Source organism: Desmodus rotundus, chromosome 1 (assembly GCF_022682495.2).
Source record: "Desmodus rotundus isolate HL8 chromosome 1, HLdesRot8A.1, whole genome shotgun sequence".
NCBI lineage: Eukaryota > Metazoa > Chordata > Mammalia > Chiroptera > Phyllostomidae > Desmodus > Desmodus rotundus.
In genome coordinates this window covers 126,486,688-126,506,638 of record NC_071387.1, presented here as the reverse complement: position 1 = coordinate 126,506,638, position 19,951 = coordinate 126,486,688, and the positions used below count along the sequence as shown (strand labels likewise).

At 39.3% G+C, this 19,951-nt stretch overlaps 1 protein-coding gene and 1 pseudogene across 3 annotated transcripts in view; one reads left to right on the top strand and one right to left on the bottom strand.

Annotated features, from left to right (window-relative positions):
- Positions 1–257: 257 nt before the first annotated feature.
- Positions 258–19,951, bottom strand: part of PRR16 (proline rich 16) — a 249,921-nt gene continuing 230,227 nt past the window's right edge. The window contains exon 3 of one of the 3 annotated variants that reach the window (XM_071219285.1): positions 258–1,979. The gene's annotated coding sequence lies outside the window, so the exon portion shown is untranslated. The remainder of the gene's footprint in view (positions 1,980–19,951) is intronic. The other 2 variants (XM_071219282.1, XM_045204419.3) reach the window with 2 other exon arrangements.
- LOC112314730 (vesicle-associated membrane protein-associated protein A pseudogene) lies at positions 2,332–6,139 on the top strand (annotated as a pseudogene).

Below are 19,951 nucleotides of genomic sequence, written 5' to 3'. Positions count from 1 at the left end.
AAATATTGTAACTATGTTTGGTGGAAGATGTTAACTGGACTTATTGTGGCGATCATTTTGCAATATATACAGATATTGAATTATTACATTGTACACCGGAAGCTGAAAAATGTTATGTCAATTATGCCTCGATGAAAAAGAAGAAAAAGTAATTTGTTTGAGCTAGACACTGTTTATTGGGGGTTAGCAACAATCGTGAATACTAACTCCAGCTGGTGAGCCGCAAGGAAGGATGAACACTTTGCAGGTTTTCCATAAGCCCTTGTTGATTTTCATTTTTGCTCCAGTATAATTGCCTACTCATTTTGATATGTACTGATGGACGTTCTCAGCAGACCTCTGCTGAAGACTGGTTAGGTATGATTAATGGCCTAAAAAAATTAATCTAATTTTCATCTTCTGGAGCAGATGTTCAGCAAGAGCATGGAGAGGAAATACCTTGCTGGCACAGCACACCCGGACTCTCTGTTTTCTAGCAGACAGCACAACTAACTCTGGGTAATTAGTAACTAGAATAGTAAAATAATTCTTGACCAGAAAGTCATGGTGAAAATATATCATTTCTTCTTCAGAGTTTAGGAGCTAGAAAGCATAATTTTATACTACAGAAATATTTGAAATTTCAGTCTTCCATTAGTTCTAAATTCACATGACAAAAGCCTGCCAATGAACCATAGGAAACTTATCTTCCAGGTGATGAAAACCAAATAAAATAAACAACTGCAAATAATACAAACAACACATTTATTTAGAAAAATAAACTGAAAATGCTGTTTGTTTGTCTGGTACATTTTTCCATGAAGCATAGATAAATGGCTATAAAAAACTGTTATATGTCAAATACAAATTACAAATGATTTTTTTTTCAGAGAACAAGTAGATGTTAAACACAAATGTTCAGTGAACAGTTCACTGTATTTGACTTCTTGGCTGTTAATGATATAAAATGATCTTCGTTAAAAAATGTGATCCCTTTTTCATTCATTTGACCACACTGATGCTTTTTCATGATAATTCTGTAGTTATTTTAATCTGAGACAAGAACATTATTTTTTCAGATAACTTATTTTTATGGAAGAAAGAGAAATCAATGTATGCAGAATTTTTAAGTGTTTCCTTTTTAGACTCCTGCAATAAACTGCTTGTTGTGGTCTCAAAACTCATGGGACCATCTGTGCAAATAACAGCACACATCATTACCCTGAATGGACGTGACAGTGCAAATATTAGAAGTGCCTTGAGAAATAATCGGTAAGAACTGACCTCCCCCCTCTCTCAACCAATATGGAGTGAAGGATTGGATGCAGAAACTTTTCAAGCAATCGACAATAATGCTGCGTTTCCATTATGGCTTTAAAAGCGTACACGCGACGTCAAACGTCCCCTCCGCAAACAGCAACATTCCTCCGAGTACCGCTCATCGCTGCAGCGCTCCTCCGTTTGCTCAGTTTCTCCTCGTCTGCATTTTTCTTTTCAAATGCTCAGTAATTCTGGCTAGAGATATCTCCTATCTCTATACTCTTACCTTCCCGAATGATAAATGAATTGATAATTTACTAGCTTAATTTGCTGAATATACATTTTCATGGGTTCATATCTGGGAATATTTACTTTCATGGTGAAGTACGATGGAGTTTGTTTGGTTTTTGTTTTTGTTGGCTTGGTTGTTTAGTCCTTTTCATCTATTTTTTTTTTAATCTTCTTGGTAATTTCTGAGTGAAGAGATTTAAGGCTGTGGCTTTTTTCACCCCTAGGGCTCTCTGCTCATGGCTGTCAGACTAGAGGCAGATGATTTTATGCAGACCGTATCTGTGATCATTTGTGCTCCGAAGTTCAGGGGGTTTGCTGCTCCAAGATGGACAGGTTCCTGGTTATTTCAAAATTAGATCTGGCCTCAAGAAGTCATAATGATGAATCTGAAGTGAGAAAGATGAGCTGACATGCCTCCAAATAAAGATTTTTCTTCCATCCTGAAGGAGCTGTCAAAAGAATGAAGAGACAAAATATCAGTTTAAATAGCAAGTGCAGTTCAACAAAAACATATAAAACATGTTAAGAATGAGGCACGCATTTGTTAATGCCTAATTTAAAATTATTTGAATTATCAAGAATATTATTTTAAATGTTTAAACATATTAAACATATATTCCGCTTAAATTTTATACATGAAAATAATGTGATGTCAGCCATCAAAATTTAGCATGCTCATAGCTCAAGTAAAAACATCTATCTTTGACAATTGTTTTTTTTTTATCCTCACTCGAGGATATGTTCACTAGTTTTAGAGAAAGAGGACTGGGCACCGCAGGGAGTAGAGGGAGAAAGAGAAACATGGACGGGAAAGAGACGTATGCATCCGTCCCGTGCTGCCCCCAGCCCCACCGAGTCCACAACCCAGGTATGTGTCCTGACCAGGCGGGGGGATCGACCCCTCAGCACTCTGGTATACAGGACAATGACCAACCAACTGAGCCACCTAGCCAGGGCCTATTTCCAACAGTTTTTTTTTTTTAACTTCAGAAAAATTTGTCCCCTCGTAAATGTACCAAGTTCTAAAAGACTATATATACACTGAAAATGTATAAAATATCTTGAGATATTTATATCTTGAGAAATATATCTTGATATATGTCATTATTAAAAATGGTTAATCAATAAATCATTTTATTAAGGTGGAGATTTCATTTAAAAACAAAAAATAATTTAAAGAACATGTTGTGTAATATAATTCTCCATTGCAGTCTATATCGTCTAAATATATTACCAAATCGCCAAAAGGATATTCTTTTGCTTGATGCAACAGAGATGCCAAAGAACTATTCTTTCTTTATGAGTATCAGCAATTCTTTAAAATTAGCACCTTAAAATAATTGATATCCATATTTGTAACTAATGAATATAGTTTTTAGAAAACAAAAAGAAATACACTTCGCCGTAATTCTCACCTTGCCCACCCAACATCAAATAACCCTACCACCACTTAATGTGGAGTACGCCTACGGTCCTCTCCTTAGGTTGTGATGCGAAAGGGAGTACCTATGCCGTGACTCACTAGAACAGGTGTAGAAAGTTACTAACATACACCTGGTCCCATATTTAATTGACTAGTAAATTACTAGAAAAGTCAGAGACCGAGACTAATGGCTTTAAGGACATTTGTAATCCCTAAAGTCCATCTGAGAACTCCGCTTCTAACCCCTTCGCTCGAAGGAAGGTACATTGCAAATGCACAGCACTTTCTTCAACACAGAGACACAAACACACTCTCAGGCCACAAAGTAAGTCAGTTAGTCCTCTTTTGACAAACCATTACTATTCTATTAGATGAGTAAGATTTGTTTTTAATTATGTTACTCCCAACTAGCAAGACAAAGTTCTAGTACTAAATAATTTAAATAATCAAAATGAAAAATATAATCCTCCCAATTCCAAGATTATAACTAGAGAAATCACCAAACACATTTAGGCAATGTGTGTTGAAGGCATACTCTGGCTCCTCATAAAAGATTTTCTGTGAAAGGCACAGAAAAAGAAGGCAATCTCTCATCGTGAACATGCTTACAAAGATGCAAAAGATATTGTTAGGTAGGGTAGATAGTAAACCAAAGCAGGGAGGGGGAGGGAGCCGTGTCTCACTCATTATCTCAGCAGTCCTGAGTCTGGCCCAATAAGATCGATAAGATCGTGAGGTGTCCGAACATCACAAGCAAAACTATGATAGTGCAGGAGGAGGGGAACCTTTGAAATTCTTTTCACTAGTTGGGAAAAAAAATCCTTTCAAACTGTATATATTAATTCCTAGGTCTGGAGAGGGGAGGAGAAGGGGTACATAGAAGCTGGCTAAAATATATAACCCCTGAACCCCAATAGTCAGCTAATCTGAGTGCCCACTTGCAGCTTCGGGCTCCAGTGTATACAACAAACTTACTAACAACTTTATTTCCTCTATACGTGGGACACTCAAGACTAGCTGGGTGCCTGCACCCAAGTGTATTTCATAAATAAACTTATCTCATTTCCACTAGAGACATTTCCACTGTGTCTCACTTGAATTCTTCTCTTGCAAGCAAGGCAAGAACAAAGGAGGAGGGGGAGCCCCCCTACTTCGGGTCTTCCTGGTAAGTATATCAGGACAAAGGAGTGGGGGAGACTGGACTGAACTCACGTGAGCTGTGCTTAGTCCAACAGCGCCACTTGCACCTGCTTATTTATGCCATTTTCTTATAATTTAGAAATATAAAGTGGAAAAGAAATGGACACTAAAGCTGTTAATAATGTATCAGCAGCAAGTGTACAATAATTAATATTTGGGGTTTACTACTAAATAAAGAAGTATGATAAAACTGTACAAAGATGGCTTTCTGCAGATATATAGGAACATAATTCATGTAATTGCAGCAAAGATAATTACATGTGCCAATTGTATTTTCATAGTTCTCTGATACAGGAGTCTTTAACAGTCCACGTTAATGTTACAGCTTATTAAAAAGGTGAAACAATCTATCATTCAGTCACAACTATGTATTTTGTGCCTACTGTATACTGGGTACTGCTTGAGGAACCATGTATACAAAGTTCTAATTTCTTGCCCTCCAAGGAGATTAATACTCAGAAGGTAAGGAGACATACTAATATTCATAATAAAGAATTTGTGTTATAATACATGTAAGTATGAAATAAAGAATGGGCATAGGCGAAGAGGCCTATAGAAGATGGCATCTGAACTAAGATTTGAGGAATGGGTTGGAGTCTGTAAAAGTAATACCTTTCTGTCAGTTTGGAAATAAGAGTATTTCAAACAGAGGGAACTGCCTGGGCAAAGGCTCGGAAACAGGGGTGGGGCAGGTATGGTACCATCAACACTGTGTAGCATAAAACTGAAGGAAGAAAATCAAGTTGTTTCTGGAGAGTGCCTGGAGGAAGTGTGGAAAGTACGGTGATGGGGGAGAGGAAGTATGTATGGCAGACGTCTATGGCAAAGGAATGGTGAAGCCATCAGTGGAATCCAGTAACTAAGTACTCAAGTTGTAGGTGCTTTCTTAGTGGCAAATTGAAGAAAGCAAAATAACCCATCCATTCTTACTTAAATAAGAGATAGTTGGAGCGTTAGGGGCTCCAGCACACAGGTACGCACAGGTAGGCACACAGAAGTCGTCATGTGGGGTGCTGAGGATTGAGGATCACGTGAGCACGGCCTCAGCAGCTGGTGTGGTGTCGCACTGAGTCAGTTGTGAGACCCAGAGCTGCTGCCCCATCAGGTGGCCCAACAAACCTGTGACCCAGTGGCAGGCCTGGGTTTGCAGGAGTCATGACCTGGCCTCATCATAGAGCTTGGTCAAGCCACAGCCACCACCCTGTCCCCAGCCAGGAAAGAGCCAGTGCAGGTGCACCCCCTGCTCTGTGCTATGTCCCTAATGGCATCTGTTCTGGGTCCATGGCGAAGTCGAGCAGAGTCTGGTCCTCGACCCTCCCACAGCCCTCAAATTCAAAGACCCCTTCACAGATGAAGTCACTACAAACCTTAAATTGCAAAATCCATCAGATAGAAAAGTAGGTTTCAAAGCGAAGACTACAGCACCTCGTCGGTACTGTGTGTGGCCCAACGGTGGAATTATTGACCCAGGGTTGGTGGAGACTGCAATGGATTCTAAATTGATATGTGTTTCTGAAATGCTCGATGGGAATGACGACTTGAATGATAAGGAACCCAGCAAAACTGCTCTGCTGAATGCATCGAAACAAGACAGACTCACACCAAAACCGCACGGTGTTTCATTCAATGATCCTGAAACAAGGAAACTCATGGAGCAGTGTAACTTCTCCAGGAAACTCACGGAGGAAACTCCAGGGAGAAACGCTGAAGGCTTAAGGCTCAAAAACACAGCACACTTGGATAAACCTGGGTCAGCCTCAACTGCCTCCTTCAGTGATAATGTCACCAACCCTCTTTCCTCACGTCTTGTAGTTACAGCCATTTTCATTAGATTCTTTTTAGGGAAACTCATCTTGTAGAGTGGAGCATGCAAAATGCTACTTCTTTTACTTTCTCTTGATCAGAAAAAGATTTGCTTGTCTACCATTTCACTGGTAGTGGGGCCCACAGTGACCATTTTTATGCACGTGTACAGCGTCATATTGCCTTTATTGATCTCTTAGGGTTAGAAGATAGAAGCCAACTGTTCAGCTCCTTAACAAATTGTATATTGCCAGATTACCATTAGCAGAAGTCAGCTGCACATTCAGTCCTTTTTGAAATGGGTAAATAAAGAATTGCTTTCTTTGTGAGTCCAAGAAGTGTTTATAAGAGTTCGAGAATTGTTCAGAATCTTGTAAATGTTATTGTAATAATCCCTTTGCATTTCATCTGTGGCTGTTACCTCTTGAAATGTGATTTGTTTCGATTGCTAATCCTGTTCATTCAGAAAATGCCAAGAGATATCCTGTGGGGAGACGTTGCCTCTCACAGTCAACGTTCTCCTTCACCTTCGCTAATATCATGGCAGGCTTTTTCTTATCCTTTGTAAGGCAGCTGTTGGCTGAGGTTTTCATCATTACGATCCTGTCCTATGGTATTTAATATGACAAAAAATAAAACTGTTAACAGATGCTTGATAGAGAAATAAAAGTTTTGTTCATTTTACATTTATTTAAGACAAGAGCTAACATTATTTATAAATCTTTTCCTGTTCCACCACTTTTTTTAGGTATCCCATGGAAGCAGATATTTGCCTCATAGCCCTCAGTGATCATACATTAAAAGCAGAGAATAAAATCTTCTAACCAATAGATCCCTATATGCTGTTTGAATGCTAACATTGGGTACTAATGGCATGCATTTAATTCTTACTGAGTTTTTAAAATGTATTAGACATCTGAGCCTCTCCTTATATGGTACTGGATATCACATTCATCCTGCTAACCTCAGGGTCAATTTTTTTTTTTTCCACTGAAGAAGAGCCCCAAATAACTTCTCATGTATAATTTTTAAAAAATCCATCAAATTCCATTAATGGGTTTTAAAATACAAACTTTTTTTAAACCTCTACATTTGTTGTATTTTTGCCTCAAATATGAAGATGTAATGCATCATCGTGTTTATACAAGTTAAATAAATGTACTCAGAAATGCGATAATGACACATAAATCGTATGCACCAAGATCCCGTATAGCCAACCAGGAAGGGTTCGTGGAAATGCTACATGACCCATTCTTTATATTGGTGGTTAATTGCTTCATGTTCAAAAAGCCTTTGCTTAAAACTAATTATAATTTTCTTCACTTTTAGAATGGAATAGGTCAAAGTTTTCAAGTACTGAAGGGTCTTTTTTTTTTTTAACTCCTCACCCAAAGATGTGTTTATTGATATTTTTTAAGAGAGAGGGGGAGAGAGAGAAGCAGAAACATCAGCGTGAGAGAGAAACATCCATAGGTTGCCTCTGGAAAGTGCCCAGACAGGGGATGGACCCGCAACCTTTTCTTTTGGTGTAGGCCACAACGCTCCAACCAGCTGGGAACCCCGCCAGGCACAAGAGTCACTTTTTTTTTAGCGGTAAATTTTTCCAGACACAATGAAATGTGTGACATGAAAAATATAAATGATACTAGACAATTTTAGGCTTTGAGTCGTTGAATGTCCAGTTAATTTATGTAAGCACCATTTTTTCTTCAAACTTATCTTCCTCATGCGAAGAAGGAAGGCACTATTAGAGTCTTTTATTGCAGTAAAATAGTCAAAAGTTAAAGAGGCTGAACCTATGTCAAAAGACCCAAGTTTTGTGCAGTGCAGGGGAGTTGAAGTCATGTGAATCCCCAATATTCAGATCCTGGTGTCTAATGTGGACACTCAGCTGTGCCTCCTGAAAGGCATGTCCTTTGGGGCTTCCCCTGAATAAGGGTCCTTTGTCCCAGTCACTGGGGCTGAGGCAGCCTCTCCCTTCTTCCCATTAAGAGAGTGAACCAGGTGTGTACTCAGTGGACTCGGAGGCTGTGCATCTTTTGCCCATGGTCTCCTGTATACGGCTCTCAATTCAGCCCTCTGTCCAGTCATGCCCTCTGGTCTTGCGGATACTTTGTTCATGTAAACAACTGAGGCATCTATGGATTTCCGACCATATGCTCCGCTCATGTGGCAAGCATGGTAGGCCCCTATACTGCCCCCCAGGGCCTCAGCCCTCAGCAATGGCAGGGTGATGTGCGCGCACAGAAGTGCATGCTGTCTCCACACTGCCACTGCTGCCACCTCATGGGACTGCGGCATCTGCGACTATGTAGGGGGCCCGCATAGGCAGAGGAGTTGTCAGGTCTGGCTCCAGAGCAGAGGGCAGACTGGTAGCTCTTTGGTAGTGGCAGAAGAACTGGCCTAAGCAAAGGCACAGGAAGCCGCCAGTCCCAATGGTGCAGAGCCCAGGTCTGGGCTGAGTGCTGCTCAGGCACCAGACAGAAGACACAGCACGGGCCTGGCAACTTAGAGGGGTAGTAAACTCAGGATAGAGGGGCGAGTGCCAGGGGTGCACAGGCTAAATAGACGGCACCAGCTAAGGCAGGCATACAGTAGGCACCTTGCCAGGAAGAGGGCCAGGTAAGTGGAGAGGTGTGAATGCTTGAAGCACTTGCAGCGGGCAAGAAGGCTGCCACCCTAGAATGTGTCCTTGGTGTTGGGGTCCAACACCCAGTAGCTCTCTTGCCCAGGCAGCAGGCCTCGCAGGAGATCTTGAGGAAGCATTCATTTAGCATAAAGTTGCAACAGTTGCTATTCTGCTGCTTTGCAGGGGTGGTGGTGGTAGAAGGGGAGAAGCTCCACAATGAACCTGTAGATGCTGCCCAGTGTAAGGCAGCTCACGCACCTACACAATAGCCCTGGTAACGAGCGCAACGTAGCTGTAGGGCTGGTCCAGGACTGCAGGGCTGTAGCAATATCCTCGGTGACTGAGACCCTTTTAACCCAGTCAAGGCTGCATGACTTTAAGATGTCAAAGACGGCAAGCAAAGCTAAGGGAAAGCTAAAAGCATTGCAGAAAGTGTGTCCGAACAGCGGTATTTCATAATTCTATATTTATTTTGACCTCAGTATAATTTTTGTAATTATCTTTCTTATACTCTATATTTAAGTATAAATATATAAATGTGTATACATGAATCACATATTTTATAAAAATATATAAAGCAAGTATTTACATATAATATATATTATTTTAACTATGGGACAATGTATTATGTGTACTGTGTCTGCTGCATTTTAGGAGTAACTATGAGGAGACCAAAATTATTAACAAAAAAATTTGTCTTATTTCCCCCATTAAACCAGTAGCAGCAATGAGTTTTCATTTAATTAGGATAAATGAAAATGTATGGAATACCTGCTGTAAGTGAGCCCTTATGACAAACATGGAAAACATAAAAATAAAAGGTTATATTTCTATTATGTTTAAACATAAAGCTGAATATTTATTTGACACTTTGTTATATAAAGCAATGGAGGATATTCTTGCCCTTCTCCAGGTAAGGAAGTGCTGGCTCTGGTTAGATTAAGTCCAGGTCAGCACTGCAGGCCAAATTGTCTACCTTCACACCATTCATTGGTCACTGTAGCTACAGAGATGAATATTTGGGATAAACAGTATGGTCCACATAAACTAAAATATTTACTGTTTTCTCCATTTACAGAAAAAAAGTTGTCAACCCTGTTTGAATCTTATTTACTTATGGTAACATTACTTATGAATCTGACTTTTTCCAAATGGATTGTTTCAATAGCATTTATTGAGTTATCTATATTTTTCTCTGTTTTGACATGCTATTCTTATGTAATAATTCACACACTTGCATGGTTGTATTTCTGGGTGCTAGTCATTCATTTCCTCTCTAGCATACATTTCAGATTCAGTTCTTTTTAGCAAAATTATAAATTCCATGGACTAGCACTGAATTTATAAACTAAATGAGATACAATTGGTATCAGTACAATATTAAGTAGTCATATCAGAAAAAAATTATTTTTTTAGTTTTTTAGTTGATATATAGCTGCCATTTCGAATTTTATTGTGTTAAAGGTCAGAAAATAAGGCCTGTTTGGAAGCCCAAATTCCCAAATATTAGTGTTTCATAATATGAATGGAGGGGTAGCAAAAACATTTCTCTGCGAAAAGAAATATGACCAGAATTAACTTTCCACCTCTGTTTCTATGGAAACCTGACACTGGTAGAATGTCAGCTCTATTACTATGCAACTGTGCTTATGATAAAATAAATCCTGATTTGTAAACTGCATCTGATCTAGCAAGACTGTGAATGACTATAAATATCTTCTGGGATTTCTGAGGGTGGTAACTGGTCATGATCTTCTCTACGAATATTGAGAAAGTCAGCTTGAAGAAGATTATTTTAATAAGAGTGTGTAGGTAGTGCTTGATGTATTGATGTAAGTGTACATGTGTCTGACAAAGCAGCCATTTAGAGAGATGATATTTAAGTTTTTCAGGCCAGATGGTCATTTTCTAAAATAGGTTCCTGACACCTTGAAATATCATGCACCTCAGAATTGCACTTCTCATCTAAGGTAGCACATTAGATGATGGCATTCAGTAGCATTAGTTCCAAATCACCAAGGACAGCTACAAAATTTATAGAGTTCAGTGAAAAATGAAATTCAGGGCCCTTGCTCAGTCTCTCCGTTTTTGTATTTGCTGTTTAATGTCATGCTCCTTCTGGCACAGGCTGAGGGCAGACCTCTCTCTATAAACCCTGGGGCTCTGCCTTGGAAATCACAGTACATCACAGAGCTGCCAGCGCTTTGTCCTCACTGAGGCAGGGCAGCAGTGATCTCAGGTGTGGGAGGGAGAGTGGGTGAGGCACGCAGTACCATGCCTGACAGGAAGCTTCAAGCCCCCAACATGTTCTCTATTATCCCATCGGATTTCACTTATGAAACACAACTTCAAAGATAAAAATATCAAGACAGCGATTGTGCATCATTAAACCCCAAAGGTAGGAGAGCAGCTTTATCACAACAATGCACCTACCCATGCATCACATTTGTGCAGAGGTTTTTGGTGAAACATCAAAGCACCCAGGTGACTCAGCCCCACAATAATCCAGATTTGGTCCCCTGAGACTTCTGGCTTTTCCCAAAACTAAAATCACCTTCAAAAGGGAAGAGATTTCAGACCATGAATGAGATTCAGGAAAATACCAGAGTGGCTGATGGCAATTGGGAGAAATGTGTGAGGTCCCAACATGCCTACTTTGAAGGGGACTGAGGTGTCATTGTCCTATGTACAATGTTTCTTGTATCTTCTTCAATAAATGTCTCTATTTTTCATATTACGTGGCTGGATACTTTAAGAGAGAACCACACACACACACACACACACACACACAAATATTTTAATTTATTTTATGAGTAAATTAAAAATGTCCACTTAAGATTTCAACGCTTACATAGAAAAATAAATATTTATCTACTGTGTAGATCGTTCCAATCACTTGAGTAGCATTTCTCCCACAGGATACAAGCAGCATATGCCTGCTTACCTGCCTCATTCACTCATTCACTCATTCACTCATCTAAATCACGTGCAGTCCTGTGGTATTTCCTCCTACTGGCTAGTGACAGTCTCCTAATGTGGATAGATCAATTAGCAAACACTTGTGAAATTCTTAACACAGTGCCTGGTATGATATCGCAGTTTCAGAATCTGGGGTGCAAAATTAAGTTCCATCCCACAGCACCTACAAGGACCTGGACAAGATAATTTTTGAGACTCAGTTTCCTCAACTATTAAAAAAATAGGATAAACAATATCTACTTTGCAGGGTTGATGGCGAGATGAAGAAAGTAAATGAGAACATAGGTAAAAAGTGATTTTTACAACGTCCATGTTTTTTCTTTTTACAGAGACAGAAACATTGAACAAACAGTTTTTTTGTAGACAATTAATTCCATAGGAATGCTGAACAAGCTATCTGAAACTATGATTCTTAGAAAAGAGCCCGCGGCGTGCTGGCGCCCCTTGACAGGACTGCCGCGATCCCCGCCCCAGCTCTCCAACCAAAGGAGGCCGCTGCAGTGGATTTGAAAGCAGGGTGAAGATACCTGTCTTGCCCTCTTCTTTCTGTGGTTATTAACAATATCAGCATTGGTCCTTTTGCAATCAAAGAGTTAGAAATACACTGCAATATTTAATTGTTTTAGGGCAATGCATTACACAGTGTAAAAAGTACCAAAGCGTAAGTGCTAAAGGAGCCAATTTAGAAAAACAGTCACCGAGATACTTTGTCCTTTTCTCCACGAACCCAGCAAAGCCCACTCACTGATGGTATTTATTTTATACTTGGAGGAAGCAGAGGGATTTGGCTATACGAAATGTGGATGTTTAGTTACCCCGGGTCCCTTGTTACTGCTAATGGTGTTCAGAGGACAGTTTTGTTTTTGTGGGTTTTTTTTATTCCCTGAAAATATCTCTGCTTTCAGAATGTTTTCATTAACTTAGGCCAAGCAGGAATTTTACTCATGCTAATGATTGTAAATTCTTTTCTCTGAAGCCAAAAATGTTCTGAAAACCCCTTCTTCTAAATCTTTTTTTTTCCCTCTGCCTCCTTTTAATTCACTGATGTGCATTGTAGAAAAACAGTCGTAGCCAGATTGGAGAGCACTGTGAAATGAATGGTTGTGATATGCACCCCTCCTATTGGCAAAACCCCTTTGTGTGGCTGCATTGAAGCCTGCCAAGCCTAATGTTAGCACATGCACGTTCCAATCAGGCCCATCACAGAAAAGGCATCCTAGAGGAAGGCGTGTTTTTTTTCATGGTGGAATTAGAGTAACTTCAATCAAAACAAAATTAAAATGCTAACATTACTCCCTCCTTCCTGTTTAAACATTCCTGTTCAACCATTTTCATTTTAGGTTTTTAATTTATTACATGAAACAAGTGATAACAATACTTCCCCCTCTGCTCTCCACTGATGCTATTCAATGATTACATTCTGAAGACAAGCAATAAAATGCTGCTCTCATTGTTATGAAATGGCATTTCTTCATCTGGCTTTTAAATAAATGATAGGATACTTTTCATGAACCAGCAAGCTGGACTTTATGGGTTACCATTTTATGAACCTAGTGTGACTAGGTTAACTAGTGTTCCTTCCCCAAGCACAGTCAGGGTTGGAAGTCAAGGGCAGGGAGGTCAGCCAAGACAAGTAGACTGAATGACGTTCCGTTGTCCGAAAAGAAATCAGGGATTCTCTGGATTATTAAGGTCTCTGAAGCTACTGGATTCGGAAACAAATCTAGTTGCCTATGCGAAGAGATCACTTCTATTCCCCATTTTATTTTTTAAAACATTGTACTCAAAGGAACTGGAAACAAATAAAAATAGAATATATTCTACTTAAACTTGATTTTTTCTTCTTCCAAAATGTTTTACTTTTTAGGCATACATGTCAGAATATCGTAAACTCCAGGGTAGAAAAAAAAATGTCTTGCATCAACTATGACAGACAAGTCTTCCTGGAAAGTCTTTTTGTAAAATGCAACATATAGAAGGTTCTTTAACAAATGTTGGATATTAAACCTTCAGCTGTATCATTGGCAAATATCTTCACCCATTCAGTGGGTTGTCCTTTCATTTGGTTGATGGTTTCCTTTGCTTGCAAAACATTTTAGTTTGATGTAGTCCCATTTGTTTATTTTTTCTTTTGTTTCTCTTGCCCAGGGAGATATATCCGAGAAATGTCACTATGACAAATTGTAGAAATTTTACTGCCTATGTTCTCTTCTAGGACTTTTATGGTTTTGAGTGTTACATTTAAGTTTGAAGACTTTGTAAAGTATATGATTGTCTAACCACTATGCTGTACGCTGAAACTAATACAAAATAATATTGACTGTAAACTGCAGTTTTTAAATAGATTTTTAAAAAGAGGAAAGCAGAGACAGACAGACAGACAGACAGACATCTTGGTTGCTTCTTGTATGTGCCCTGAGCAGAGATTGAATCTGCAACCTTTGTGCATAGGGATGATGCTCTACCGATTGAGATACTCCACCAGGGCCTAAACTATAATTTTAAAGTAAACTTTGAAAAATAATATCCTAAAACGGTTTTGTTTTACTTGAAGGGAATAAGATAATATTATAAGTTTAATTGGCAGGTGTCTAGGATATTTTTACTTAACCTTAGAGCATGTCAATTTCCTTCGATTTTGCCACCATTGTGACTAGAAAATGTGAGTGTCCATATGTGTACATTTCCAATGGAAAGATTATCCTCGTCATCAGGCAAATAACTGAATGATGAGCAACCTTTACTGTCATTAAACTTGGAATTAATCGGAGGGAGGTCCTGAGTTTGACATGATACTTCTGTAATACAATCCAGTAACATATTACTTTAACTCCTAAAGAAGTAAATATACTATCAAAGTACCACCATTGTATTATATTCAGAATTCAATAACTTCTTCAATAGTGGCTAAACCAAAAATGGTCTCAGTGACTGGCTCTCAAGGTATTTCTGGTTCAGGTGTGTTCCAATATACTGAGTGGGGAAAAGTGGGCTTACAGTTGTTTGTGTGGAAAATAATACAATAATTAATAAATAATAACAAGAATAAACTCTGCTCTGTGTACTCACAACTGTAAACCTAGTTTTGCTCCACCCTCTATTCTACTTTAATATTTTTACTTTCATGAACAACATATAAACAAGTAACACCTACATTTTCAGTTTCACATTGTGAGTGGACTTCTTTAATAAAACTGCAGAAATCAGTATGCTTCTAGATCTAATGGATTCAGAGAGGCATAATCTTAATAAGGCTTTGTGTTATATACAGTAAAATCCTAGAAGTATGGGGCTACTTAGTTTAAATCAAAACAGAATCTCTTGCATTTCAACAGCCTCTAGGTAAAGTTCTTTGTTAAAATATAGGGTAATGTTTCTCATCCTTGGCAGTACTGACATTTTTGTCTAGAAAATTTTCTTTGGGAGTATGGGGGTAATCCTGTCCCATTACAGAACATTATACGGACTCAGGGTCACTTACCATCTTGAAAACTTGGATGGTGTTACTTTGTTCATTTATTCAACTTAAAACTTGTGAACTCTGTAACTATCTCCAGCGTAGCTACTGCATACACTTTGCATTAATAACGATAGCAATTGTAGTTTAAAAAAATAGGGTAACACTTGTTCTATACAAAAACAATGTTCCATACTTCTTTCTAATCACTGTATTTTAGAAAGCTGAAATGCAAGATTCAATTTTTAGAGCTCATAGTGAGCTTTTTCATTTGATCCCCCCTACGAATTTATTATCTCTGTATTATCTTCCTGAGTACAAAGGACAGTGTCTGTCCGGGATGATCCAGTCGCGAGCAAAATCTTGAATTTACATAATGTTATTGATGCCGCTTCAGAAATATGTACTGGGACTGTACGTACGTGCAAGAACTGCTCAAGGCACTTAGAGCACAAAGGGGAATAGATATAAAACACTAGAACGATGAACCTTTCCTGAGGGAACAGGAAAAAGATGTCAGCCAGCTCCCTAATGAAGGATGAACAGAATTTTAATAAAAGTGGGAAAGTCATTCAAGCGAAGCAGGGACCAAGTCTGGAAAACACATATTCAGGGATGGGGAGAAATCAGTGCGGTTAGGCGGGGAGGGGGTGGGGTAGCAGTAGCCAGAGACAAGGGGGGCTGTGGAGGCACAGGGTTACCATGCAGGCAGTGGAAAGGACATTGGAGCTTCTCATCGGAAAGTGACCTAGTCAGATGTGCCGTTTAGAAAGACTGCACTGTGTTGTGTGAAAAATAAAATGGAAGAGAGCAGACCCAGAACCATGGGTAGCAGTTAGGAGTATATTGAGCTATTTCAAATGAGAGAGAATGAGATATTGAACTGAGAACAATAGCATCAGGACCTGAGAAGAGGGGATTAACTCAAGCAATATTCAGGAGACAGAATGTACAGAATATAAAAAATAATTGGACTTAAACTGAAGATACAAAGATTTTTCATTTTTTTTGGTGTGGTGACTTAGATGGACAGTGATATTATTTCCAGAGATAGGAGAAGAGGCAAGAAGCAGGTTTGGGGAATTGCATTGTTAACTGTAGAGGATACAATGTTATCCTAAATATCAAGGCAACCTGTTCACAAAGAATATTTAATGTATTTAAGTGTCAATTAACAGAAATGTTGGAAAATCTGGCTTCTTAAGTCACAAACGCTTCAGGAGAAAATGTACTTATTGAGGTCACCTCTATTGAAGAGGATTCAATTGAGAATCCTAAACTTCATTTGCATGAGAATTATGCCTTAATTCAGTAAGATTAGAGAATGTGCAGGAAACAGTACCTGAAAGAGCTGCTTGGCTCACGGGAGGGAAGATAATGGCTGGTTAATACACTGGAATTCTTTGGCTTTCTAAATCAATTCAGTGGCTGACTTTTGAGGTCATAAATCCCGTAGAGAATCAGATACATCTATGGACTTGACCCCCTAAAAATATGCAGATTTACAAACAAGGTGGGACAAAAGTAGGTTTATAGTTGTGATCATGTGAAACACGGAGTTTACTCTTCTAATATTATTTATTATTGCATCCTTTTCCATAGGAACAACTGTAAATCTACTTTCACCCCAACCTGTATACATACTAGTTCGCTTATGATTTAACTACTTATAAGCACCCTTGCACTGCATGGAACTCAGTTTAAGAGCTCTTGGTTTAGGGTTCCACAAGTTTAATCACAGATAGGATTTATTTTTAAAATCAATATATATTTAGAGGTATCTCTAACAGGAATTGTTCTCCCTTCCAAATAAACTCATATGGATCAGGGCTTTACGATTCAGTACTCTTGACATCTGGGTTGTGTAATTCTTTGTTGCGGTGGCGAAGGGGAAGCTGGCCAGTGCATTGCGAATGGTCAGCATCATCCTTGGCCTCTACCCTCTGAGCAGACCTGCAGTGTGACATTCACAAATACTATCAGACGTTGTCAGCGGCTCCTGCAGTGCGGGGGAGGCAACATTGCCCCATTTGAGAACCATTAATATTGGTAATGACTTTTACTTTTATAAATAAAGTTGGGTATTATCTTTCTGAAGAAAAAATGTTTTCATGGGGAAATTTTCTAGAATAGAATCACAAAGTTAGCGAGCAGCTGAGGTCAGTGTTTAGATATCCCGATTTTGGAGGGACAACTCAGTCTTTTCCCTTCTACCCTTATTCTTTTTGTAGGAGTGAAAATCACCTCCTCTGCATGAATGGCTGAGAATTACAGAACAGTCATGTAATCAGATTAGCTGTCTAATCTATTTGTCTTCCTCTTCCTTTTTATAAAGTGACCTGCCTCTTTAAGAAATTAAATACTCAAACTTAACAGAGAAACTGATATTTTCAGAGCAACAGGAAATTCATCAACTCAACAATGAATAAAACATAAAAGCTAGTTAGTAATTGATATACTACCATCTGCAGTATTAACAAGTTTGCATTCTTAGGGAAAGTGTTAACTTCATCTGGCTCTGCAATGGGAAATCTGCGAGTGAGGGGATACATTGGTTCAGGTACAAAAACCTGCTAACATTCACATTTACAGACTGAAATACAAAACAAAGCCCTCTCCTCTCTGCCATGACTTTCTCCCCAGTGTTGCTTTGTAAAACCATGCATTTTGTCTATTCCTTTATCATCACTGATATTTCCTCGTATTCTTCTTTTCCACTGTGCTAGCCATTTATGTTTGCTTAATGTATTCATTGCCTTGTCTCCTGATAATCTCCATTTTTTATTCTAGGGGCTACTCCCTACCCAACTCTTAGCCAGTGTGTTTCAGACAGTCTGAGAGACACCCTTTTTGCCTTAAAAAAGGATACCTAATTTTTAGGTAAGTCGTTGGTCATCCAGAATAAATACTATCTTTTTTTTAAAAGATTTTATTTATTTATTTTTAGAGAGAGGGGAAGGGAAGGAGAAAGAGAGGGAGAGAAACATCAATGTGTGGTTGCCTCTCATGTGCCCCCTACTGGGAACCTGGCCTGCAACCCAGACATGTGCCCTGACTGGGAATCGAGCTGGCGACCCTTTGGTTCCCAGGCCCACACGCAATCCACAGAGCTACGCCAGCCAGGGCCAGAATAAAAATTATCTTGAAAGTATATTTGGCCAAGTGACAAAGTTGGAAAAGGGTGGAAGGGAAAATACTGAATGATAGCTTCTGGAAACCTTTTTTTTTTTTTAAAGCTGGCCCACATGCTTGATGGCTGGTGCTCTGGCTGCCCGACTTATACGGTGAGAATGAACCTTCTGTGGGATGGCTCAGAGGAATTCTTGTAGGATACTCAGTCCTTGAGAGCTGCCATATCAGTCTTGATGGGCCTCAAGACTTGTGTACAAGAAATGAACTTGCATTTTATCTTTTAAAGTCGCTGTGATTTGGTAACTCTGTTATTCACATAGGAACCTAATCTTAACTGATACAGGTGAGAATCCATTCCAACTCAGAATAAGCATGTGACCTAAGTCTAAACCAAACAGCTGAACACAATCCTCTGTTTCAGAGAGAAGCACTCACTATGCCAGTATCTTGTATGCAATGGCACACTTACAGCTATCTCACTATGCTTACTCTGCTAGAAATTTTTGATGACTAAGGTACAAAGATGATGTCATTCTAAAGTCCAAAATTTCTAGTGTATTTTTTTTTCATTATATATTTTTATTTTATTATTTCGGGTGTTGGTGTTGGTCGTTGTTGTCGTTGTCGCAGCCGCCGCCGCCACTGATTCTTTGTTTTCCCCTTTCGGGTGTATGACACGGCCATTCGACAGTCACCTTGCTTCCCATGCCATCACCCCAGAGTCTGTTCCTTAGCATCTTCTACCTCTTTCCCCTCCCCGAAAGGAAACCAAATCCAGAGGCAAGGAGCGCCGCACGTAGAACACCGTCACTAGATTGATTACCGTTTCTATCACTGTCTACCGTTCAGGGAAGTTGGTGGGCGCCTCGGGGGCAGAAAGCTACCCCAGTGGACTTTCTCTGCCCAGGCACGGACTACGAGTGCTTCCCTTCCTGAGGATGTCCCGATGGACCCCGTGTGAGATGTCCCAGTCCACTCGAGGGCCGTTGGTCAGTCGTCAAGGGAGGAGTCCAGTCTCGGTGCGGCAGAGGTCCTGGGGTCCCGGGGTCCCAGGGTCCCAGGCGGCGTTCGGGCAGAAGAGGAAGGAAGAGAGGAGACGTGCTGGCCCGGTGACTCCAGACGAGGCCGGACTCGCGATGGGACGCTGAGCCTTCTCCTCTAGTGCATTTTCATTTAAATATCAAAATCCTCACACACTTAGGGGAAAGGAAAACCTTCATGGGAGGTATCCACTATTACAGGTTTGGCTGAGTACATTCTAGTTTTTAAATTTTTCCCTTAGTTGAACTAATTTTCAATGTAAAATATTTTCATAATGTAATATCAAAAAACATTACATAATATTTATACTATGACATAACATATATATCACCTATATAATATTTTAAGGTAAAGCTATGTTCTAAGTCATTAAAAAATGTAATGTATATAATTCCCTAATGTAAAAAAGAAAACTAATAAATATCTCGGACATATTTAAAGTTTCACAAAGTTTGCTCACTGTAGTCCCAGGACAAGCTTGGAATGAATAAAATAAGAAGTGTTCCACAAACAAATGACTTTGTGAAACACTGCGTGAATTTTTCCCTGTTGGAGAGTCTTAAAACACAGTATAGAGATTTTGATAATCACACATTAAAGAAACCTAGATGGATGTTCTTGCATTTTCAAAAATTATTTTATGACAAAAGACTTTTTGTATATTGCCTATTTACACAAGTGTTACACACTCTGGGAAATACTATATTAAAGAATAAAAAAGTTAGTGTATTTCAAATACCCTCCAAATGTGTATTCC